Source organism: Apteryx rowi, unplaced genomic scaffold, assembly GCF_003343035.1.
Source record: "Apteryx rowi isolate R43461 unplaced genomic scaffold, aptRow1 scaffold_115, whole genome shotgun sequence".
Lineage (NCBI taxonomy): Eukaryota > Metazoa > Chordata > Aves > Apterygiformes > Apterygidae > Apteryx > Apteryx rowi.
The window spans coordinates 1,347,195-1,368,506 of record NW_020447364.1 but is presented as its reverse complement, the minus strand read 5'-3'; the positions used below and the strand labels follow the sequence as shown (position 1 = coordinate 1,368,506).

The 21,312-nt window shown below is 38.9% G+C and overlaps 1 long non-coding RNA gene across 1 annotated transcript; it reads left to right on the top strand.

Annotated features, from left to right (window-relative positions):
* Window positions 1-12,326: 12,326 nt before the first annotated feature.
* LOC112972807 lies at window positions 12,327-17,369 on the top strand. Its single transcript, XR_003255796.1, has 3 exons — window positions 12,327-12,411; window positions 17,225-17,255; window positions 17,332-17,369. It is a non-coding gene; the product is annotated as an uncharacterized LOC112972807 (long non-coding RNA).
* The last annotated feature ends 3,943 nt before the right edge of the window (window positions 17,370-21,312 follow it).

Here is a 21,312-nt window from a genome sequence, read left to right as displayed (position 1 = left end):
GTGATGTCAAGAGTTTTGTTATGGTTTATTATTGGAGAACAGTTGCTTCAGCATGTGTATAGTGGGGGGAAAAAAGCAAAAGCAAAATGTAAAAGGAAAAGAAAAAAGAGAGAGGAAAAAAAAAAAGAAGTGTGTGTGGAAGGAGTCCATTCTAAAAAGGCTGAGAACTACTATCGTTGTATAGTCTGGAATTGACCACATCAGTCTCTTAAATTTTCCTGCATAAATGTTGAAAACCGTGGAGAAAAAAGCTTCAAAGGTAATTAAATATTCAGAAAAAAAAATATAAGGAGTTGAGTCTGTTTCAAAGATGCTTTGTTATGTTGTGTAAGTACCTTCATGAAGAGAAAATATTAGATACTAAAGGCTCTTCAGCCTAGCCAGGAAAGACATAACAAGAATCAAGACTGAGAACTTAAGCTAAATAAATTCTGTTTAGAAAGGAGATTGCTGTTTGTGTGTGTGTTGTGTTTTTTGGTTTTTTTAGTAAGCAAAAGTAATTAGCTGTGGGGAACAAATGACCCTGAGAAAAAGCAGTTTTTTTTTTTTTTTTTTTTTAATGAAGTCTGGATGCCTTTCTGGAAGATATATTCCATGATTAATCAAACTCAAGTGAATGGTCTTGACAGTAACAAGGGTTATGAAGTTATATAGCAAATCAGAGTAGATTATATGATGACTCTTTATAGGGATAGATTATCTCATGATTCTTTCTGAATTTAAAATCCCTCTCCTTACTAATTAAGATTACATTGCAAGTGAAATACTAATAAAAGAGAAATTCAGTCATATCTTGAGCCCTAGCTTCTGCAGGAAGATGAAGAAAGAAATGGAAAATAAATGATCTAAGTCTTCATTCAGTGCTAACAGGACTCTTAATTTATACCAGCTGGGAATGTAGGCATATGTGCAATGTGATGATTTATTAAAAGCCAAAACTATGTATAGCCCTTGAAAGCATTCATCAGCTAATACCGATCTTCTCAAAGATATGCTTCATCTGGAAATATTCACTGGCAAATTGTAGATGCAATTTTAACCTTGTTGGCAACAACACAAATACATGACAGACTCCCACACCAGGAGGCCTAGCTTTCTGCATTATATATTCAACTCTGATAAGGCAAGGGTACATCAGAGGGTATGAGAACGCAAGGGCATGTCCGTGCAGATAACGGCAGTAGGGGGGATGTGTGAGAAGACTGGTAAGCAATCAAATGAGAGAGAAGTATAAAAACATAATGGAAGAAAACGGAAGAAAGGAAGGGATGATCTCCACAGACTAATGAGGTGAAAAGTGTCAATATGGTAGGACCTGTGGGCTAGGCAGTATACCAGTTTCTAAGGAACCAAAGAGCTACCAGGGCTGTCCCAGTAGTGATCTAAATAGAAAAGCTTAAAAAATGAAAATTAGAGTTATGTTTTTCATTGTACTTTTCCAAAAGTTGAGCCTTGCTGATTTGGAAAAAGAGAACAATTATAGTATAATATATTTATTCAGATAAAATATATCTGCTGCAACACATAAAGAAGCTACCAGACAAGACAGTACCTGTGAGCATTATCTTCAGCCAGATGCAATCATAAAACAAAGGCAAAATAATATTAACAAGAAATTATCTCAACTTGAGAACTGTTAATAATTTAGAACTCTAATTAAACAGCATGCTGATCCCAAGAATATTCATGAAAGGCTGTAGGAGTAAATCAAGAAAGATTTCTTCTGCAGTTATAATGTTTGGCTGACTGCCCAGGCAGTAAAATAGTTCCCACAAGGGACAAAGAACTAGAAAAGAAATCCTGAGCTACAGAAAACATGATAAAGCTTTAAAAACGAAAAAGAGAGAACTATATAGAAGGAAAACAGCTCTTTTGGATCCAACCTGTGGGTGTTCCAGCTGAGAAAAGCTCTGCTCACTTTATGTGCAACTGCTTTTTCCCTAAAGAAATATATAGCAAATTTAATCATCTGTAAGATAGGAGACTTTTCCCCCTTCTTTCCTCCTGAGGAAGGTTTAAGATCTGACTGCTTAGCAGCTGCTTTCAGATCTGACAAACAGGCTGGGTGACATCTGTCTAAAATACCACTGTTCTCCCAGGGAGCAACAGAGCCAGGCTCAGCGGGGAAGCAGTGGGCGTAGGAGCGATGGAGAGGGCAGAGTGTTGCCTGCAGCAAGGCCACTGCAGGTGGGACTGGGACTGAGAGGAAGCCTGTGAGCCCCAATAGGACATGGGGGGCCTGGTGGTCCCTGGGGTCTGTGTGACCTTCTGGTACGTTTGCAGGGATGCAAACAGCAACCACACCTGAGTGTGGATGTGCTGCTGCCAAGCCTGGGGCTCACAGGTGCTGCTGGCCCAGGGGCATTCACACCCTGGGGAATCACTGCCTGGCACTGCACTGCCAAAAGTCTGGCAGCTGGCACCTGTAAGCAGTTTATCTACAAATTCAGAGCCAAATGAAATGGCTTTGTTTCTGTATGTGGCTTTTAACTTACTCCTACGGTCTTTTAAAAGATCTGTTTTATTTGCAGCTGGGAAGTTTTATAAAGTATGGGAACTCCCAGTCTGCAGAGCTGCCATGGGATTTTAGATGCAAAGGACATGGTGCGAAGCAGTTTGTGATGTGGCTGGTGCAGGGTATGTGCTCACTTCAGTTCTTCCTTCTAACAACTGAGTTCAAAATGATGCAGATGGCAGCGGTGTGCAGACAGCAGACCCTGATGTCACCTCCATTCAACAGTTCATCCTCTGGTAAATCTAATAGCATAGAAATAAAAGTGGTTTGTTTTGCTTATCTCAGCAAATAATCCACATTTTCCCAATGCCATCCAAAAGTTGATAGTGCTGTGAAAAAAACAACTGATATTTTACAGTAATAGATCTGCATTAAAGCAATGAGAAAACAACAGCAATGTTCCTTGCCCTCAGATAGGCCGAAAATAGTTGTCTTTTTTTTTTTCTAACTTGATTCCTCTGAGATTTATGATGATCTGTTTGCCCTTTTTCAGGCTATTAAAAGAAAAGAGACATTTTTGGATGAATTGTTATATCCTGTTTTTTCCCTTAAATTGTATGTTGAAGCTGTGACTTTCAAATAGTAACATGAAACTCTTACTATATCATCAGCTGTGATTAAAATTCCTATTAAATTCACAGTTAAATTCAGGTGACAGATACTATTGCACTTGAAACAGTGGTTCATGTGTGTGTACTAATTTGTCTGCCTGAAAACCATTTTTCTTCTTCTGTTTTCTGTGTACCAGTGTATTTTGCCACAAACATAGATATATTAACCATTAACACCTGTGTCTGCATAGCCATACTAGTCTTAGTTAGACCGGCAGCCTTTCCTCCACAACAAATGAAAAGCCTATTAAAACTATCCCTTACAAGAAGTGCATAGGAAATACCAGCTGGGGTGTTATTCCTGTGCATGCACATCCACTCATATGTCTGTGTGCTCTGTCAGAGTTCAGTGTCTGGCATGATGAAGACCAGAATTAGAGGGCTGTCAACTTGAAGGGCTCAGTTGAACCCAGCTGCCAAAAGATTATGGAGGAGGACTTATTGCATGTAACTTCTGTAACTTCAAAACAGTTCCTTTAAGTTCACTTGGAAGTGACTGAGAAAGGTGCAAATCATGGGGCACCTGTATTTTGGGGTGGGAGGGGGGACATATGAGAATGCGTTTCTAGACAGTGAAGCAGCCTTAGGTGTGGTTGCTGAAGGATGCAATAGTGTAGTCACATGAGAATTGCCTTTTTGTGATAATCTGATGTAAAGCTGCTGGCAGAAGCCATGTTATTGCTGTTTAGAGATGTTTAAGCTTATCATGAAAATGAAGGAAACAAGGGCTATATACTTTATGTGCAAAAGATCTTCAGGAAAAGAAAAACTCCTATGAAACTATCTTTATATATCCAAAAGGGCAGAATTTAAATATATTTTCTCTTTAGTTTATGATTATATACTTTGTCTTCTGAGAAAGGCTAGGTGAAAATAGTGTGTATATACATGTACTCAGAGTTGTTTACCTTAGTGACAGAACTTGCTGTGCTTGCCTAAGGGAACCTCCACAACACCTACCCGGGGAATAATAGTTGCCAGACTGAATTTGCTGGATAGATAATGTGCACTCAGATGGAATAATTTTAAATGTCTATGCTGCTACATATATAGTTTCACTGGTAGTTCTATCTGCTTAAATAACTTGACCTAAAGATTATTGTAGAGTTCAGTTTTTCACCTTTTAGAAAAGAAGGCCCTGACTGCTATGTTCTTGAGTTCTTGAGTGAGGCTTACAGGAGAAGACTCTTAAAAGTTTGTTTTATTGGATCTGCTGTGTAATGGGCACAGGTGTGAACTTTTAAGCAGAGAGTTATAGGTACCCAGAGTTGAAGGAATAGAGGTAGAAATATAAAACATCTGTGTGAGAAGAACCTGTCCCTTCCAGGCCTCTTGTTTTTATTTGGAATTAGCTGCTGGCCTAGTCATTGTTTTACCATATGCTGTGACTGAAAAAAGAAACACCTGAGGATCTTCCCATACCCACCTGTTTAATTGCATGTGTTCGCAGTGAGGATTAGTAATGCCTTTTTTGATTCATCATTGATCCTGAGCAAAAACTTCACAGTGAATTGTCTCCTCCACAAAGCTTTGATCTACCTGGAATCTCCTGATGCGAAAAATCACAATTGACTTTCTCCCTCAGCTTTACTGGTTTGACAAACACAGTTTGTTCCAGAGGGTGGGCATGCCCTTGGGCACTTCTGTGGGAAGAAGAACGATTGCTTCATTTTGTATTCTTTTACTTAAAATGGTAACTGTGCAGGAAATACATACAGACATCTGGGTAATATTGAACCATTAGGATATAAGTTGTTCTTAGTGTCTACAGTGTCTTAAAGAACTTTACAGACTTTGATTTATTTATGCTCACAATAAACCTCTGACACAGATGAAAATGATGGCCAGATGATGAAAATGAGGCAGAAAGGCTCTGACAGGCTCCTTTATCAGCAGGTTTAAATTAAAATGTAAGGCTATAAACTGGCATGGCTAAGAAATAAGTGCAGGTTTTGTTCTGTGAACCTTGTCCAAACCACTAGTAAAAGCACTGATGGATAAGGGAGTCTGCTGTCAGGGGACAGAATGGTGATCTTAGCTCAAAGGGCTGCTGAGGAGCATACAAGTCTTCTGGTTCCTCAACCATGCTATCTTGCAGTTTAAGGCACATCTTAACTGCAAAGCTAGCTCATGTGATTGGGATTTGCAAGCCTGTTTCAAGTTAGAGAGTTCTCATCTACAGTCCATTCTACTAGGGCTGTTGCTAGAAGAGGCTTTTGAAGATTCATCCCACTGTTTTTGTTACTGTAGCAGGGCTCCTACTAAATTTTGAGTTTTTGTTCTGGGCAAACCAAGAACTTTCAGGGAAATGCTGCAGCACAATCAGCTCTCACAAAGTCCCCAATAGCCTTTTCTTATTGACCAAACTTTGTTTAGGAAGTATGTTTGGAACCTAACTTAATCCTAGTTCGAGGCCCCTTGCTGTACTGTTTTGTATGGTCTATCTTGGCATAATGTTTCTGTGATGCAAATAGAAGTCATGTTTTAGAAAATGTTTGGCTAAGGTTCTGAACATCTCGTATGTTTAGAACCGTCAGTGCTCCAAGATAAAACCATATAATGCATGAAATGCTCTAGAAAAGAAAAATACAACGTTGGCTCCTCGATTATGTTATGCTGCTAGAGGAATATGGGGAGAAGTGTAGAGATTTTAAGGGCTTGAAACAGGAAGAGTTAGGGAGAACAGCTAGAGGAAGAAGTGAGAGGAGACAAGTTAGGTCTGGGAGGAAGGATAGTAAGAAAACCATTTTTTTTGCTTTACCTGTGTATTTTTGTACCCTGTCCATTTAAGACTTGTTTATTTCTTTGATTTAACTGGGAGAAGGAAATATTGACCAAATGTCACAGAATGTAAAGATGGATTGCTACTGATGTATGAGTATTTCGGGAAGGTGCCAGAATCAATAATCCTTTTAACACATCAGGATTCAAAGACTGCTTGTTTAATACTAATAAGAAAGTTAACATAAATATGGAGTGTTATACAGGTAGGCTACAATTGGTCTTGACTGTTCAGAGCACATAGATATTGTACTGTTATGGATACCCACCTATGGTAATAGAATCTGATCTGTCCCCTACTTGAGGCAGCTGGAGTTCATTTGCTTTCTGGAGCAGCTTAGAGCTTCAGTTTCCATGCAGTACCTGTATCTCTTTTCTTCTAACATTGCACAGACACTGACTCATAACCTCTTTTTCATTCAGAACTTAAAACACTCAGCTTCTCCTTCTCAATTTTCTTTCAACTTCTTTCTAGTAAAACAAAATGAATGTCAGTATTGCCAGAATCTGTTCCCTTTGTCCCAGGGAAGTCACTTACATCGTGGTCATCCTACTTATGTCCCAGGCAAAGCTGGCTTTACACTTTCACCTCTGAGGAACCTCTGCTGTTGTAGCCACACAGAGAGAAGATATGTACTGCATGGCCGGGCACTGAGAATTAGCCATTACTGTCACCTCCCTATTGCTTGCAAGGAGTGGCCTAAAATGGAGGGGTCCACTTTGACACTGAACAGGGTTGACTATCCGAACAGACTCTGCGAGTGTTTCATCACTGACTGCAATGGGAGAAGGGACGTAAGTGCTTTATCTCTCCTTTCTTTGCAAATGTAAAAGACAATGTCCAATATGCAGTGAGATTGCAATGAAAAATGATACTGTACATACATGCTAAGTAATTATTTATGAATATATATATATTTCTGCCAGTATGCATTTATTGGCTACACTAATAACACCAGTAATAATGCAAGTGTTGTTTGTCATCCATACAACAACTCTGTTGTGAGCTAATGAAACTTTTTAGCTCTTCAAGATAGCTTTTTTATTTTTTGCCAAAGAAAAAAAAACAGTATTCCTCAATATAAAGACATTTTGATGTTGATACCTAATTTTTCTAGCTGGTAAAGTATGTTTAATGTTTTGATGTTTTTAATGGAAAGCATTCAAATAAATAGTTTCCAGTGCCAATGTTAATTAAAAATATAATGGCTGCCATAGAGCCGTGTGTTGCCTGTTGCACACCAGTGCCAGTTCTGTTGTTTATCTGTCCCTGGAAAGCCCAGAGCAAAATGGTAGTCTTGCCACAAAAAAAGGTAAAACGTGGGAAATTTTAGAGTAAACCTCCAGACATAACATCATCCAAGGAGGGCTGAGGTAACCTTGGGAAAGCACAGGCTAAATACTGTGGTTTTGGCTTGAAGTAAGATAATCAGTGACAGGGATTTCTGGGGCTGTCTTGTATCTTTTGGTGGTCTCAGGTTTCTCAAGTGCTATGTCTGGGTAATGCAGTTACGAGAGTGATATTGAGGAGAGAAGGGCAGCAAAGAAAAGCCAAGCTGTTGTCTAACCTTAAAACAGAATTTGAAGATTACTCTTGTGTTTACATTTTATGCCCATTTAAACGAAAGGGCGAGGGAAAGAGAATATGGGGAGGAGATAAAAAGCAATAAGTCTTCTGTTCTCTGTTAAGACTTCCTGTCTGCTGCTGGTTGTGTCTTCAACACTAGGAACTGAATTGAATCCCCTAAGACAGCTTATGCTGGCAACCAGACAGACAGATACCCTATTGCAGCCTTCTTTCCTTATAGCCAGCACTTCAAGTTAGTTCAAAAAGACATCGTAACATCTGTTTTATAGCCGATGCCATTACTGCTTCTATAAGCCATTTACTTGCAGCCTTATTGTGTTTAAAAATCATAAACCAGGAGGTTCACAGTCCTTGACTGAACAAAGTGAAGGAAAAAACTGAAGATGCAGACAGAATCGCCCTTCTAATTTGTCAAGCTTGCTTTTTTGTTTACAGTCAGCCTTGATTCCTTTCCAACACACCTGATAATTCATGTGTCCTGTTGCCTTTACAGACTTTCTCAAAGTATCACTGTTAGATTACTAGAATATAACATTTAAAGAGAAGATAGTAGTTGAGTAGTAATTGATTCATGTGGATGACTGAATGTAACCAGGAACTGTTTCTAGGGTCGTCATTCTTGGTCAATGACAGACAGCAAATTGTTTTTAAAAAAGTCATTTTCTCCAGGCTTGAAAGTCCTGATTTGAGTTTCTGTTGATATCACTGTAGAAATAGGCCTTGATGTTAGCATTTATTCACAGGAGAATAAAAAGTGTTTGACCAGTAAGTGGCAAAGAACATATATTTCTTAGATAATCCATTACAAAATAGACTGTCTGTAACTTTGCATATTTAAAAACAATAATCTGCCTAGTGTCTGCACAGATGTGATTGTCAGTACATGCAGCTGATCAGTTTTGAAATTAGGATCCTTTGTTTCAATCAAAATTTCAATCATATCTGTAAGGAATATTGTTTTGTGTTTATTTAGGGGATGATTAGTTTGAGGGCAGTGGCTTTAAATCTATTTGCATCCATCTATTGGTTGTTGTACCCCTAAGTTAATATCCTCCAACTTGAAACTATTACCCACTTGTGTAATTGTAGCTGTTCAGCAAGTTGTTGTTTATATTAATGCCAAATTATGATAGAATAGTCAAATATTAAGGCACTATATAAACATTAATGAACTACCTGGGATGCAGTCTTTGTAATTTTTGTGATGTGAAGTAAATTATCAAGATCAAGTAAATTATAAAGATCAGATCTTAACATGTCCTGAGAAAAATACATAATGTTCTATTTTTAAAACCCAGTCATAATATTCAGCAGAAAAACATAACTCTTATTTTCAGTTGTTTAATTTTCAACACTATCTTGATATCAACTAAAGAACCATAAATTTCATAAGCCATTCTGCCAGTGGGATGCTAGAAAATGTGTTGTTATGTAACTCTTTCACCACCAAAGCAGCATTTGACACAATGTTTTGACATCACCTGCAAAAGATGTATCTGTATATGCTCTACTTTTGCTCATGTAATCTCTGTCTTTTTCTTGCGTGGCCACCATTTAAAAGTTACACATTTCTGATGCAGCTTTAAGCCTAAGCGTTCTGACATTTCTTTCCCTTCCACTATGTTTGGGAGCTGTTGAGATAAAGTTGGAAAAGAGGGCATTTCTCTAAGAATAAATCCTATCAATCAACCTATCCTATCAGTCTCCTAATAATGGTGATTTATCAGAGAGTCCAAACTTTCCTTCAAAGCCTTCTTAATTCTATTAGGTTTTGATGGTGGATCAGATCTTACATGTTCTGAGAAAAATACATAATGTTCTATTTTTAAAACCCAGTCATAATATTCAGCACAAAGACATAACTCTTATTTTCAATTGTTTAATTTTCAACACTATCTTGATATCAGGCTACTTGGACCAGCTGAACTAGTAAACATTTAAGATAGTTCTGTAAATTTATCAGTGGCCATATAATGCTGAGAAAAGAAGGAAGTAGAGTACAGTGGAAGTGGAAGTGTCTTCAGGAAAGACCAAAGAGGGAGATTTTTTAGCTCCAAGAGAGGAAAGCTCTTTAGAAAGCTCTGGGTGAACAGAAAAACTTAGATTTTTGCTATCATAGACACTGAGAGATGTTAGTGATGCAAGTTGTTCCTACTCTTCTGAGACCAATAGCAATTCTCCTATGCTCTCCCCTCATACCAAGTAAGTGCTGTGGATGCCATAGCTAATATATGTGTTAATATATATTAGCTATATCATGGGTGCTCAAAATTATGGATACTTGCAGTGACATCTCAATTGTCTTTGGAGCAGATGGAGTACAGCATGGCTCTCTCTACCAGCATTTCTATTTTTGCCATAACTGCTGTACCAGATAATCCATCAGGTCTCCACAGCATTGGATATTCTAGCACACAGTGGTCAACCAAACTACCCCTGAAGTTGCTTCCTGCTACTGCTTTCTAGGGATTGAGGTGGCAGCCTGATATGGCTCCTACAAAAATCAGTGGTGGCATCCTTATTGAGTCAAGCTGAGGTCTGGTTTGTGTTAATTGGAGGACACAGGTCAGCCTAACCTGGGTTTAGATTTCCGTAGTTTGATAGATGTGTGTTATACCCATCAAGTGTTTCAGGTGATGCTTTCTTCATTAATTAAAAGTAAACAGATCCAGGAACTAAGGAGATTTGATCTTTGATTACTTTAATGGCTTTTCCTGACAGTGTCACTATGTGGTTTGTTCATTGATATTCCTGACACATTCCTTGGAGAGTTCTGCTTTTCTTTTAAATCACTGTTGAACTTTGTCTGTTTGAGTTAGCACAGTGCTGATTTTCATATTTTCTTTCAGCTTGCACTTTGTTCTTCTTTATTTAATTGCCAAAAGCAGTAGTCATCCAAATTCTAAACACAGCTAACCAAAGTGTAGATTTTCTACACTGAACTACAGTAGTTCATTCTATAACTGCAATTAACAAAATAATTTTTTAAAATAACAAAATGTCATGTTTCTTTGGTGTTTTTAAGAACTTTAATGTTTATGATAAGGAAAAATACATTTGCAACAGAAATATCCTTATCTAAATAAAAAAGAACACTTAAGTTGCAATATTTTTTAATAACAAATTGGATAAAATTTACCACTGAGAAAACAAAATACAGTAAGTAGTTTATATAATAAAAATACAGCATATTTTTGTTTTCTTTTGTCTAAATGCTGCATTTTAATACATTAAACTGTAAGTGATTGTACAGATAGAATATTTGATAGAAAATTCATTAATACTAATCTATACCATTAATACCAATCCTAATACCATCACCTCAGTTCAATGTAAAGTAATTATTTCTATAACTTGTATTCTTATCATTGAAATATATAGAGATATTTAACAGGAAGCATCTATCCAATCAATTTACAAATTGCAGTACAATTCCGCTTGTGTTTTCTTTAAATCTGGTATGATTTTGTCAACTTCCACCATTTTTTAAATGTCATGGTCATCACTGCCTAAAATTTGTAATTAATACATCAGATGTTGTTGATTCATTAAAATTCAAACATTAATTAATTCATGTCTTCATGTCCTTTGGGGAGGAAAATATACTTCTGATATGTTTAAATTCAGTAAACTCTCTCCCTCTTTTCTATAATGCTAATTTTAAATAACTTTCTTGTCTGTCTTGTAAATGACCTGATTTGTTTCAGACAACTCTGACAGAGGAACTTCACTTAGAGGGGAAAACAGCAGGTTCCAACTCTACTTGATCAGTCCTGCATGCTAATGAAGGGAAGGCAATTTGAGGTTTCACATGAGTTACCAGGTCAAGGGAAACATTGACTTTTCAACCATTGTGAAAACTAGAAGCTCTGTTCTTCACTAAACTTTTGTATTTAATTAAGGAAATCCCCCTAGGAATGAACTTTTCGTCAAGAAGGAAAAGGTCTGTGAGTTAGAAGGACTGATTGTGACTATCAAATTATGCCTAGAGAAATTGGGGAGTTCTGCGTATAAGATTAAAATTCCAACTATTTGTATTCTTCCCTTTTTAAGTAAAGGCACCTATTAATTTACCTAAAGCATTTTTTCAGATTAAGAATTTTACTTAGTACTATTCTGTGAATGTTTTACTGTGATAGGTCAGGTTCTCCTGGAATCTCAAGAACCTGCATGTCCAGATAACATTGACTTCAAATGAGATTTCTTTCCATGGCTCCTTTATGCTTCTTTCAGGAGTCAAGCTAGATAACACAAGATGAATGCTTAAATGCTACCAGAACAAATAACAGTTTTAGCATTTTGTATACAAGAAGTGAGTTCAATTCAGCATGCCTTGCAGCCTTGTAATAATTTGCAGCAGTACACCATGAGTTTAAAATACTGACATCCTGATGTGGTAACATCATGCAACATATACATTATCTGGTGCTGCAGGGCAGTGATAAATCAGGCTTTGTCTTAGCAGTAATTAGATACAACATAGCTCGTTCTGAAATATATTCAAGGAAAAGGATGAGGTTAAACTTCAATATGATTGTAGCAAATGTACGTGTCCATTGCAGAGATATTAACCAGCTACTGGCTGCATGCCGTCCTCTGACAAGAACCTATTTATATCTCACCACACTGAAAAGACACACATAAAAAGATCTGAAGAGGAGGTAATACAGCTCACTTAACTCTGTTCATCATTTCAGCCATGAATCGTGAAACCAATTGTTAACAAAACCGGATGGGAGACTGAATGAAAGTGAACAGGACTTTGAAAAGGTCAAAGACAAGAGCTTTTTACCTTGGTTTCAGGTCTGAGATCTGTCAGCAAGATAACATTTGAGAATGTCTAGAGGCTGTTCATCTTAAGAGAGAAAGGCAGAAAGCTCCAGCTCAGTGGTCCTCAGTAAGGAGGACAGCATCAGGTAATTTATCTGCCTTGGGCTTTCAGCATTACGAAAGTATGTTGTGTGTGTTTGTTTGTTTGTTTTAGTTTGGTGTTGTAGGGAACATATTTATATCTTACATGAAAAACACTTAAGTGTTTTAAAAACATTGCTATTGTTACAAAGTTGAAATATGTTGCAAAACAATCTCCAGTTACCTGATCGCATACTGTTTTTCCTCACAGAATTCCTGCAGTAAGTTAGGGTTGTCTGGTGAAGCATGATCTTGTGTATGTGGTTTTTGTTCCAGAAGGTGAAAGGTGTGCTGTGAATGAGTTAAAGAGTTTCAGGAAAAGAAAGAATGGTGTCCTTTTTGGCAATTGAATCTTACCCTATGTCTGGGCTGCCCTGCTGCTGTCAGTGCAAGCCATCTATATTGGGCTTCACAGGTCCTTTTTAACTTTGTATTCCTCACCCACTGCATATCTATGTTTGAGATCCTGAGACATGATCTATAAAAGTGCTGACCACTCACACTTACAGCAGTGTTGTGACAAGGAGATGTGATCCTTTAAAGGCAATAAAGGTATCAGAGGGTTATGTAACAACATGAAAAAGTTTGGAAAATCATGTTCTAGATGGGGAAAATGGGTGGCCCATTTTGGCCTTATTCTGAGTTCTCCCTGTCCTTTATTCCATCTTTTTATCACATGGATGTTTGGAAAACTGTGGCATGACTGTGGTAAAGAGTTTGTGTGGAAACAAACAGTTCAAAGGACTGGAATAGCATGCAAGAAATGAGGCATGATTTTAAGGAATACTGTTTGTCCTGGGTCCTGAATGGGGTCACATCCTGTGGGGAAAAATAGGATGTAGTAATGTCCTTGAAGACAGTCACATGTGCATACATGCAGGACAAATTCAGTTCTGCCATTTGCTAACTTTTAGCTACTTCACTTGTATCTTAGTACTCTTTTCATTAGGTCTTCTGTGCTTGTGGTTTTTTTTCATGCCTAAATTTTTTTTAAAGCAAATGTATTAAAGCAGACTCTACCCCCTTCACAGTATGAGTAACTGATGATGATAATAGGCTTCTATCCTGCATGTGCACCAGCACTCATGGAACATTGAAACCTATCAGCAAGATATTCTCAGACAGCAGAGTAATGGTAAGACTCCAGTACCTCAGTTCTCTTCCAGACTTCATTGGAAGTGGTTTGTTAAATTCAGACATTTTGTCCTATTTTCTTTCTAATCATGAGTCCAACCCTATAGTTCAATTTACCTATTTCTGGTTTGCATGGGTCCTCATTCCCCTCTCCATAACTTTTTAGTCAGTCTCTCTTCCCTGCTCACTCTAGTCTCCAAGTGCCTCCACATTCCCTGCCCCACTGGCTTCTAGAAGCTGATAGAAATATTGCCAATAAGGCAGTATTGCGGAAGGGGTAACCTGATCACAGCTGCTCTCTCTTTAACAGCTTGGTTCAGTACCTTGCTTGTGATTGCCCAGAACAGCAGCACCTGCAAGAAAAGTGCTGCTCAGCTGAGGTTGGAGTTTCTGCTGAGCATGTGCAAAGTGCTTTTTTTAAAAAAAAGATGGCTTATAACATTACTATGTTCATCAAAGTCGACAGCTAAATCGATGCTTATTTTTGGTTGCTGATATTTTTGAAGTTAAAACTTCTGCTCAGTTTCACCTTTTAAGACCTGCAGGGGCTTTGTTTTTATTTCACTCTTCTGATCTTCTAGTTAAAATTTCTGGTGAATTTTGGAGTCTATATCCTGCTGCGCCCCCCGGTGGCTACCTCCTTCTCCTAGGAAGCTTGTCTTCTAAACTTTAAAACTTCTAGGGCATTTCTGAGCAAAGGTGGCTCATGCTTTTCCATGCAGTGACTTAACCTGATGCATGTGAAGGTGCTTTAACTAAAAAGTGATCAGAGATGATATTTGACTTGAATAAACACATAATAGAATGCATTTGTTCCTCTGCAGTTTTTTTTACCTGCATCTTTTGGATCATTAAATGCTATTGTCAAATTCTGGGAAAAGAGTGTTTGGAAAGGGCATGCTAGTTTGAGCTGCTCATCCAACGCAGATACCGCAAGACTCCTCTTCTCTCATTGACTCAAAAGTAAATGATGGCATCCAGAATGTTGCAGGAAGGACTATTAGAACCTTGTTGAAGCATCATGCTTAAGGGTGCTGAGTAAACTCAGCACAGAGCCTTTGGGGTCTGGTACAGTTGATAGCGATTACGGTAGGAGACAGAGGATACAGATTAGATAGAAATAACCTTTTTTTTCTGGGTTCTGTCTCCATTTATAGTAATAACAGAATGATAATGCAGAATCATTCTCTTTGTAATAAGACACAGTGGAAATTATTACACCTTGCATTCACACTCATGATAGTGCCAATTTCTGAATRCCTTGTGGATTTATCTTGATCTGTTAGGTACTGAATTCTGTAAGCTGACTTTACTGGAAACATGGCGCTCGAGTTTTTCTTGTGGACCAGAAGTAGCCTGCTGCAGGACTTGTTGACTACCAGGGGTCATGCCTGGCCTGTCGGTGGGCTGCTCTGGAGGTCTAAGTCATTTTCAGCACATGCAGAACTGTGATTCATGGGCAGTTGCAATCAGTTTGCATAGCCTTGTGGACCACAATTTGGGAACTACTGGCTTAGTAACATAGCCACTCTGCTGCTGTTAGTACAGTAAACTCATACAGCAGTGCAAGAAATAGTCACAGCGGCTACAAACAAAAATTATTTTCTGGTTCTGAACCTTCTACATCACAGACCTGTCCCCTAAGATCTACTGTGAAGAAGGAGGTAGCAGAAGAAGAAAGGAGGAAATTGTTCTTGACAAAAGACTTCATTGTTCGTTGTTGTAATTGCTATTTCTATGCCTTTGTTGGTTTCTCTACTGTTCCCTTTTATCAAGCATGATAACAGGTGTCATTAAAGAACACTAAAGGGAAGCAAGTCCTTGCTAATTTCCAAAAGGTCTTATCCAAACCTTGAGCAGCTTTTATTCTGCTGCACTCTGCCTAATTACAGATCCCCTGCTCATCCTCTCCTGTGCCTCAGCCCCAGGACATTTGCTTTGCATTCCACAGTTTGCATGCACATGGGAGCAGGATCTGTCTCTTAGCGGGAACTGCTCCTCTCCAGCTTTATAAACAGAATGATACCACACAAAACATCACCTTAGCCTGAACAAAGTGTACTTTGGTGTCCTTGTCATAAAGTGCTAATTGCAAGGTTTTCATGTTTGAAATGGAGAGATGCTTAACAGAAAAGGTGACCTCTCTGTTAACAATACCTGAATACTGATGAGCTTATTCACTTCTCCTCTGAGGCAGTTTTAATGAGGGGAGTATAGGGTCAGTTAGATTTCAGTATTAGCAATAAATGGAGGTCAGATTTTTGAAAAAATTGTATTATGTAATTACACTGAGGATGCTGTCCAAAATACGCTCTAAGAGCTGCAGCAGCTATTAATCCAGAATACCAAATAAAAGAACAGAGTTTGTAAATGTTTAAATATTACATCAGTCCTCACCAGAGACCTGCATTAACGAATTCAGTACCATTGCCTGACATCTTGTTTACACAGGCTTCCCTGTTTTCAGAGCTTCTCTCTTTATTGTACTCGCCATGTAGCTTGAGAAATTGCCTGTGTCAATATGTCTGTGCATAAAGCTATTTCTCAAGGGCTACACTGCAGTGCGCTGCCTGCCTGCCTGCACGAAGTACTTGGGCGAGTGCAATCTCTTTGAGGATTACCTAAACTGTAGAGATGTTTCCTGGATTGGCTGTGGGGAGGGCCAGAAGTCTCTGGTTCCTCAGTACACCCACTCCTTCTCTGGCCAGCACATCAGAGCGGGAGCTGGTGGTACTTAACTTGCACATTCGTAGGCCAGACAGGAAGTGGGAGAAGCCGTGACTGAGGCGTCCCGTCGATTCGGTCCTCCTCGTGGTGGTACAGCGTGTGCCTCGCCCAGTGCTCTGTACTCTGAAGTCAGTCTAAGTAGTGGCTTACAAACGAGACTGGTAACACGTGTTTGGCAGAGATCGTTGTGTGAGATCACTTGCCTGGGACTTGGGAGAGTGTGTGGCAGGTCTGTGTGACTCGCTTCAGCCAAGAAAGAATGACTGTATGAGATGAAGGCTTATAAAAATGCAATTTAGAGATTTATCAACACTACAGTTCAAGCATAGTGGTTCAGGCAGATCCATAGTGTGATAGGTACTTCACTTCCTCACCAAATGTGCCAGAAAAGGCTACAGTTATTAATGCAGGTATTAATGGTTTTAAAATGCTTCTTTCTCATTTTTTTCATAGTAACTTTCTTGTACAGCGATAAATCTTTGTTTAGTACATAAGGCAAAAAGGAAAGTATCAGATTTTTTTGTTTGTTTTTTAAATCAGTTGGGGGATAAATGGTTTCTGCCAATTGGAAGCTTCCTGTAGTGGTTAGTCAAATACTTTCTATAATGCATGAGAAATAAATAATAGCCAATATTCTCCATTTGTGATTAATTATATTGATTCACAGAGAACAGCATGGTTCTTTGAGAGTTTGAGTGAACTGATCACAGTGCCCAGCCATTTGCTTGTGGAGACATACCTTCTTAGTGTGACTTAGTGTGTGATGTAGAAGCAAATTCCTTAGATTTGCTAATGATGGGACGTTTGGAGTTACTGCTTTGAGCCAAATGCAACCTCTGTTTGCAGCACAAGGGGTACAGCAGAAATGACCAAGTTCCTCACATACTTTGTAAAGTAAAATAAAATTATTTTTCTTCTGATAATTGCATTAATTTCTTTGTAACACCTCTTCCTTAGATGCTGACTTGTGGGATTATTACCAACTGAGGTAATATTTTTTTGGCTCAAGAACTTTGAATGCTAAGAAAAATGCAATTTCCGAATGAAACGAATCTTCCTTTTAGGAAAAAGTGTGTATGTGGGAACTTTCCTGAAAGCATCCCCAGGTATGTAAATGCTACTTTATGGGATCTGCCATGGGTCTGATAGTACAGCTATTTCTTACACAGATTTATTTGCATTAATAGGACTTTTCCGCTAACAAAGATTACTGTGCTGAATTTTTGTTGTCTCTTAACTTGGGTCTGTCATAGACGCTGACTTTTTGAGATACTCTGCCTTTATGGTGTTATCCATCTGTGTTAATAACACTTATGCAAGCACTACTGTGGACCCCCAAATCTTTAGTATATGCCACAGCATATTGTTAAGACATGTCAGATTTGATACTCGGTGGTGGTAGCTGGAGGAGGCTTGCATCCATGTGGGCTTCCAGTGCTTCTAGCAGAATGGCTATAAAGGAATGTTTTACGAGATGTCTCTAGTTCAGGCAAGGTTTGGTTTTAAGCTTTCCCATGACATTGCTGACTAATCACACCTAAAATGGTGTTTTAGTTCAGGAGCTGAATGACAGGCAAGTCAGATGTCCATACATCCAGAGCAGAGTGGACATCTGGGATAGGGGACCTCACCGATCATTGCAGTCCATCGGAGAGATACTATTAGGGCCCTGATTTCAGTGTTTGCAATCATTTGGCTGGCATTGTTCCAGTTTACTCTTTAGCATCAGAACTTGGGTGCTGTTTGAAAAAGAATTTTTGTATCTGTATAATTTGTTCTTCTAGTGGATTGAGCTCGAGTTGATTGCTAAATACTCATGTTAGGCAAACCAGGAAATCCACATCAAGTACCACTTAACATATTTGCATTTGTGAGAGGCAGGCTTTATGGTAATTAAACACATGTGCAATAGCAGAATAATTCTTTGGCTTTTTCAATCAGAAGTCTCCAAATGCAAATAACAGAAGTGTCACTTGGGGATGCACTGCTAAATACATTTCCAGCTAGCAACTGATCTATGCTAGGACAGTTGCTGGTACTTGTGAGGAACAATGTTTATAGATAAAATTAGTTCCAAAATATGCAATCAAATGTACTGAACAATATTCATGACCTGGTTGCATATAATGTGCTCTGTATTAACTGAATTTTTTCCCCCCAGAGTTCTTGATTTGATTTGGGCATTTCCAGTATGTGTAGAAAGGAAGTATAAGAACCTCATAAAGAATAAACTTCACTGTAGTTTATAAAAATTATATTTTTTTGAATGTATATGCACATTCTGTGTAACATATGGACTTTTGAATCACACATCCCAGAGAACAATAGGATTGTGGCAGATCATTTTAGCTACTGCTCTTGTAGGATGGATAAGCTTATGTTGAGTGCATAACTGAAGCTTGAAAACATGCTTACTTACAGAGCAGAGAAACAGGCTATTCACCACCCCATTCTCCTGAAAAGTTTAGGCAAAGCAGATCAGTTATAGGAAACTGTAAGGCATTCAGTATTGTTTGCAAACATATGAAAATATTTAAATCTGATTAATTGTATTTATTTTTTTATTTTTTTAGTTTTTTAGTTTTTGGATAACTCTGCTCTCCTCCAAATTATCCCTATAGGTAGTTCAACAAAATAGCTAGTTTGCATTACAGAAATTTTTAGATGGAATAAAGTTCAGTTCTGAGCTGGTTCTATTTTGAGCCTTGATACCAGCTCCAGTGAAAGATGTCACAAATCTGGGCGCTGTTGATATGAATCCCTTGGTGGTTTTCAGGTAAGTTCCTATATTTCTGCTTCAGATTTTTCAGACACAGTGAGTGCACATGTAGTTTAATGCATGTGCAGTAACACTGGCGTACCTGGGGTGTGCAACATGTACTGTGCACGTGCAATACAGAGAACTTGTGCAAGTGCAGCAAGTCTCCTGTGGCTTGCATGTATTGGAGGTACTGCACAAGCCATCCACATAGCAAGTGGGTGCATTCTGCAGCTGATGTGCACATTAAGTCCAACGTCCCTAGAAAGCATCAAATTTTTCACGTGCTTTTGCTATTTATGCATTGTACCTGCTGTGAATTGCACCTGGTAAATCTACTACCCTGGCTCTGAGTAAGCTGCAAGGCATCCAGAAATCCCAGACAAACCTTCAGAATTTTCATATTCCCTTTGGATAATATTTGCAGGTGCAAAAAGAGGAGCATCTGGGAAAATCTGGATTGTAGGGCTGTTTTCAAGGCCATTTTTCTTAGTGCAGATAACTTCAAAGTTACAGAAATATCACAACTTGCACAACCCCAGAGGCACAGAAAGACTAATCCACCCCCTTGCCTGCCTCTGAGGCAGGCTCTGCTATCTTTGAACTTTTCATGCTTGGCTATTGATTTTCTTTCCAAATGCTTGTCCTCGCTATTAAAAAAAAAAAAAGTGACAAAACAGAGCGTTTCTGTCTCAGAACTCATGCTGCCAACATTCTAATTCTGATAAGAGAGAACAATAAAGTCCTGAAGCACAGAAAGAATAAAAGTATAGATTCCATTATAGATGGAATAATTCTTTACGTTGCTTCCCTATAAATGCAGGCTTTTTCTTTAGGGTTTCTTTTTAGTAGTCTGATTTTAAAGACATTGATATTTGCCACTATGTTTCACTGTTTATCAGCCGTTCATAGTCAAAAGAGCACCTCGCATTTGTGGAAAAAAAGAAAATACACATGCCATCTTGGGCAGCATTGCCATAGTGGCTTTCACATAAAAGTGATTGAAAAACTGGTTGTATATTATATTTTTCATCACTTTGCTTGCTTGTCGCATGTCTAGGAATACGTAGTCATGGTCTTTTAACTCACTTTTTTGGTAATTATTTTGTGTGCTGCCTTATGATATCCTCTTAGTCACTGGTAATCTTATAGTTGCAGATTAGGAAGCATTTGCATAGTTAATAGTGAGTTCATATTGTACAGAAATACCAGCAGTAAATATATTTTCCACAATTAAAAGTAGATACCATGCCAAATTTCAGAGCTTTCTATAAAGCCAATTCTTCCTGAAACTTTTAATAAAATGAGGAGGGGGAAATAGCAACTTTTCTGTCTGCTAAAGCCAAGATAGGACTCTGAGGAATTGTTCAGAAGTTCATCAAAACTCCTGTGTCCCCTTCTGGCCCTTTATGTAGCCCAATAGTTTCCTTCATATTTATCCTTTCCCTGCAATCCAGACTAGCCCTGCTAGCACACCACATTTCCAATACTGCTGTCCGGACTCCGTTCTTTAATCAGAATTGCCTAATGCACGCTAAAACTGCCAAGTTAGAAAAAGAGGTCAATTGTCTAAAAGCAAGGCCCTGCCTGGCAAAAAGTCACAGAGGAGAAGGCTTGGGTGCAGCTGAACAGCTGAGCCAGCCCAAGCACCTCTCAGGTCTCGCAAGTGGTAAGTCGTGGGAAAGACACTGATATTGGAGACTCGCGTGCTGCCTGCTGCACTGAACGTGCACTCCCGCTAACAGCTTACCTCAAGCTGACACTTGCTGGGTCTTGGAGTGACCCAGAAAATCCAAATGTATGTTTAAAATACATAATGTAAATGTTAACTGGCTGTGGTACTGATTAACAAATAGGATTAAAATGATGTATGACTCTGAGCCAGCTTCTCTAAATGTTAACTCTAATGCACTTGATTTCCTCATTCCCCAAGGTTGCTCTCTGCGTGTGGAGGAAATCATTGTCAGAATAACATTAAATATTCCCTCTCCCAGAGAACTCCTGCGGTGAGTGCCTGGAGACTCCTGGAAGGCATAAAACAGAACGGGGTTAAGGCCCTTTATTCTGTAGCGCTGTCTCTTGAATGATCGCATGTAAACATATCTTTTTTGATGAACTATCTTCCTCCCCTGGTGCTCTTTAGATCTCCCCTGCCCTTCCCCTGTTGCTGCTGTCGCACAGGTGTCTCTTCACCCCGCGCCCGGGCTGCGGGGGCGGCGGCAGCGGCCCTCGGCGGGGCGAGGGCGCCACCGTGTGGGCGCGGGGGAGGGCAGCCCCGGCCCGGCCC